Source organism: Thamnophis elegans, chromosome 10 (genome assembly GCF_009769535.1).
Source record: "Thamnophis elegans isolate rThaEle1 chromosome 10, rThaEle1.pri, whole genome shotgun sequence".
Taxonomy (NCBI): Eukaryota; Metazoa; Chordata; class Lepidosauria; order Squamata; family Colubridae; genus Thamnophis; species Thamnophis elegans.
Genome location: NC_045550.1, coordinates 26,177,184 through 26,182,580, shown reverse-complemented (window position 1 = coordinate 26,182,580; position 5,397 = coordinate 26,177,184).

The window sequence follows — 5,397 nt, the reverse complement described above, 5'->3', positions numbered from 1 at the left end:
TTCCTGGCCGGCTTTTCATAGTTGCACAAACATTACAACTCCGAACATATTCCTCAATATCCCACTTCATCTTTGGCCACCAAAACTGCTGATTCGTCAAATGCAATGTTTTCAGGAATCGATAATGTCCTGCTACCCGTGCATCATGACAATGCTGTAAAACTGCTATCCGTTCTGTTGGAACATATATTTTTTGGCCCTTTCCAGGCTAAACCATCTCTTTTGGTTAGAGTCTGCTGATTCATCTGGAACCAAGGGTCTAGTGGAAGTGCATCTCTAATAGAGATGCACTTCCACTAGACCCTTGGTTCCAGATGCACTTGGAACGATCTCCCCGTGGAGATTCGTACCCTCACCACCCTTCAGACCTTCCGCGCAGCCCTCAAGAACTGGCTATCTCGTCAGGCCTGGGGGTAAAGATTTGATTCACCCCCACCCGAATGCTGAATGAATGTTGTTTATTCTTTTAATTACGTGTTATGTTATATGTTACTGTATGTATCCCCCTCCCATATAAGTTGTTAGCCGCCCTGAGTCCCCTCAGGGAAAAGGGCGGCCTATAAATAAACTTATTCCTATTCCTAATAGACTGTGTGATATCAACTGGAGGCTTTCTGCCCTGACTGCTGGCCGCTAAAGCTATATTCACTGACTGGGGAAACATAGGCTGGAAGGTCTGCTCTCGATCACTATTAAATTGTGGCTTCCGTGACAAAGCGTCTGCCATAAAATTTCACCCACCAGGAATATATTTCAGTTGGAAGTTAAACCTACGGAAGTAGAGTGCCCATTGTATTTGCTTGGGTGACAGCTTCTGGGGAGATTGTAGAGCCTCCAGGTTCTTGTGATCAGTCCATACCTCAAAGGGGACCACAGCCCCCTCGAATAAATGCCTCCATGTAAGCAGTGCCTATCGCACCGCAAAAGCCTCCTTTTCCCATATAGCCCAGCGTTGTTCTGTGTCACTTAGTTTGCGGGAGGTATAGGCACATGGCTGCAGCTCTCCTTTTCCATTTAGTTGGAGTAAGACAGCTCCCACTGCTACATTGCTCGCATCTGCCTGCACTATAAATTTCCTGGCTGGATCAGAATGTCTCAATATTGGCTCGTGCGAACAATCCCTTCAATGTTTCAAACGCTTTTTGACAAACCAGATCCCACTGTAAGGGTTGACTTGGATGAGGCTTTCCGGCAAGGTGTCTTGTTTTCAATAGATCGGTAAGGGATAAAGCCACCTTGGCAAATGATGGTATGAACTGACGGTAGAAGTTGGCAAACCCCAAGAAGCTCTGTAATTGCTTCCGAGTTCTTGGAGCCTGCCAGTCCATTACCGCCTGTATCTTTGCTGGATCCATTTCTATTCCCGCCTTGGAAACTCTATAGCCTAAGTAGGCCAAACAGGTCTGGTGGAATTCACATTTAGATACTTTGACATACAATTGGGCTTTTAACAATTTGGTCAGAACGTCCCTTACCAATTTTATGTGCTGATCCATGGTCTTCGTGTAAATCAAAATATCATCCAGGTAAACAAGTACACCTTTATAGAGATGTTCATGCAGTACCTCGTTTATTAATTGCATGAACACTGCCAATGCCCCCTGTAACGCGAATGGCATCACCCGATATTAGTAGCTCCCCAGGGGACAGTTAAAAAGCTGTCTTCCATTCATCCCTTTCTCAGATCCTGACATGATAATAAGCCTCTCTCAGATCTAACTTAGTGGAAATCACTCCCTCAGATAAACGGGCCAGCATATCCTTTATGAGTGGCAGCAGGTACATATGCACACTCCGTTTATACCCCGAACGTCTACACATAGACGCAAACCACCATCCTTTTTCTCTCTGAATAACACAGGGGCTGCAATAGGGGATCTTGCTGGCTGTATAAAACCCCATGCCAGGTTCTTGTCAATATATTTTCTCATTTCCTCTAACTCTTTGGGTGTCACATCCTTGGCTTGGGGAGCTTGGCTCCTGGCATGATTTCGATAGCACAGTCAGTAGAACGGTGTGGAGGGAGGACGTTGCACTCTTTTTCACTAAAAAACTCAGCTAAATCAGTGTATTCCTCTGGGACCCCTTCAACATCTCTACCTCCTGCTGCTGACCATTCCCTGTGAGTCAACTTCCTGTGCTTAGCTGTTCATGTGGCGGTGGTTCAGGGCCCACCCCAATGCGTATACACCGATAACCCCCCCCACCATATGAGGAGGGGCACTTATCCAGCCATGCAAGGCCAAGTATCCCAGTTTCTGTCATCCGTGGCACTACGATAAACCGGATTAACTCCCAATGGTCCCCAAGCTCGAGTCTGATTTTCTCTGTAATCTGGGTAGCTGGTGCCCCACTAAACACTGACCCATCTACTTGTTCAAACCGTAGGGGACGGGACAGCTTTCAAACTTTTATCCCCAGCTCCCTCACTGTGCTTAGACTTATGAGACGAGTACTCCCAGAATCAATTAAGGCATCATACGTCCAACGCCTCTGAGCAGTGAGGATAATAGGCACCCAGAAGGGTTTTATTGTCCTACTCACCATAGGGTCATTTTCACCTCTTCATCATTTCGCACCCTTCCGCTGGAGGACTTGCATATGCTAGATCTCAAGAGTCATCAACCCCCACTGTGGAGTTTTCAGTGCGTGCTGAATGCGCCGAGATTTCTCTGGCATTTTCCTCATGGTTTTCCGGGCTGTACTAGGTGGAACTGGACTCGCCTGGACTGGCTTAGGCTGTGTGGCTGGGGTAATCGTGTTGCAGTCCACTGCTCTGTGCCCAGGTTTTCCACACCGGAAACATATAATGGGAAGTCTGTTTGTTACTGTCTTTTCCGTTGACCTTGCCAACGTCAAGGATCCCGGAGAATGGCTCACTGTATGGTCAAGGAAACAGCGTGGTCTAGCATTTCCTTCGTCTCTGGGTCTAAGGTCCCTCAACTCTGCTTCTAGTTCTGTAGCGGCTTGATACCAGGACCACAGGTGGGGATGTAGGCCTTGATATACACATGCCTGCCGGATTGATCTATCTAAGCCGGTCTTAAACTGATATACTAACAGTCTCTCTGGCCAGCCTCTTAATTTTCCCGACAACCGCTGGAAATCCCATATATAATCAGCAACCGGTCAGCCCTTCTGGCATAATGCCATCAACTTCCCTTCAATCCTTTGTACCCGGGTCGGATCCTCAAACCATTCTTGGAGGGTATCCAAAAAGAGACCACAATGCCACAACTCTGAACTGTGTTCGCTGTAGAGGTTCGTGGCCCAATCTGCAGCCTCTCCCTCCAAGACCCCTGCAATGGCCATCACTATGTCCCATTGTGAGGTGTACAAATAGCCAACTCGGTCCATATGCTCTATCCTGTGGCCCAGGAAAATGGTTACTTTGTCTGGGTTACCATCGAAAGAGATCTTCAAGGAGGAAGGTTCCCAAGACCCCTGCTATAGCCTGGCCTTGTCCACTTCCAGCTGGCCAAGTATAGACTAGATGGCCACTAGATACTGTCTGTGGCAGCCAACGTTGACTTCTGTCATCACTTAGCGGTTCCCTTTGCTGTTTGGGTGGAAGCCTCAAAGGCAACTGTGGGTACAGCTCCCTGCCACTGGCCTGGGTATATTCCTGGGATGCACCCAACCTCAACTTTGGACTGGCTAGACGGAAGCGAGGGATAGGTTGGGAAGGGGGCTGTGATATATTCCTGCTATCTGACCAGCCGTCCCCTGTTCTCGATAACCAGAACTGCTATCATGGAAGCTAGCCTCCCCAAACCACTTCCTCAGACAATCCATCGTCTGGCTACCCAAGGCAGTGGAGTAGCTCCAATCACCCTCTTCATCTTCAGTCACCCTCCTTTCTCTCCACTGAGTGAGGTGACCCCCCTTGGGAGAAGGCACAGGTAGTTCTGAGCTGGCTGTTAGTCCCGTATGCTTCTACCACTCATTCACTGGCACCACTGGTTGATATGTAGGAATAGCCCCAGTGGCAGAGGCTTGGTCTATTAAGGGACTCTCCTTACGTCTTACAGCTATCTCTGTTTCCTCCTCCTGACCTCAGGTAGGACCACTGCTGCTGGCTCTGTTCCTTCAGATACCATTCAGACCAAACAGGAACTGTGCGAAGTGAAGTATTGGTAGGGGGTGAGAACTGACTTTTCTGTCATGTTCCGGCATTCATGCTGCATACAGAGATTCAGTTTGTTTGGTGAAAAATGTTTATCTCTATCTAAGAAACTACGTGATAACCAGCATTAAATGACAATGATACAAAGGTAATCAAATCCAACTCAGTTCTAACCAAGTTAACACCAGCACCCATATATATATATATATATATATATATATATATATATATATATATATATATATGTATATGTATATGTATATGTATATGTATATGTATATGTATATGTATATGTATATGTATACCATTACCCTACCCAGCTCCACCCACAACTCCACCCAGATGACACCCACCCACCATCACCAATCACCATGACCCCCACGCTCAGCCACACCCCCACTCAGTGTCATCATAGCCTCTTTCCTGGTTAGCCGCATCTGAGCAAAAGAGTTACATTAAAGTAGGCAGTTGCACCTGAGTAGAAGAGCCACATGCAGCTACAGGCTCAAGCAACATCAGAGAGGCAACATCAACGTGGCAGCATTAGTGGCATGTAAGCATGGCCGAGCGGGCATGGTGATGGACAGGTTCCCCCTGGATGGCAGCCTGAGGGCTGACAGTTGTATTTGGAACATGCTACATTTACATTGTAGGGATATGGTGGTTCAGTGGCTAAGATGCTAAGCTTGTCAATCAGAAAAGTCGGCAGTTCGAATCCCTAGCGCCGCATAACAGAGTGAGTCACCCTGTTACTTGTCCCAACTGTCAACCTAGCAGTTCAAAAACATGTAAAAATGCAAGTAGAAAAATAGGAACCCCCTTTGGTGGGAAGGTAACAGCATTCCGTGCGCCTTCGGCATTTAATCATGCTGGCCACATGACCACAGAGATGTCTTCGGACAGTGCTGGCTCTTCAGCTTTGAAACGGAGATGAGCATCGCCCCCTAGAGCCGGGAACAACTAGCACATATGTGTGAGGGGAATCTTTCCCTTTACATTGTCCAGATTCTCGCCAGCATCCAATTTTAAATTATGCAGAATGAGAAATTATATCATTGTTAGAGCCACGTTGCACTGTTTCACTGGAAAGTGGCAAATAAGGAGACATCAGATAATGAAAAATCACATTATTAAAGAAAACAACCTTAGTGCTACAATCCTACATGAACTTATTTTGATATAATTTATTTTTAATTTAGCAAGTTTAAATTATAGGAAAGCAGAAAACTCTTTAAAAAAATAAACAGAAACAATGGTATCCCATAGACAGA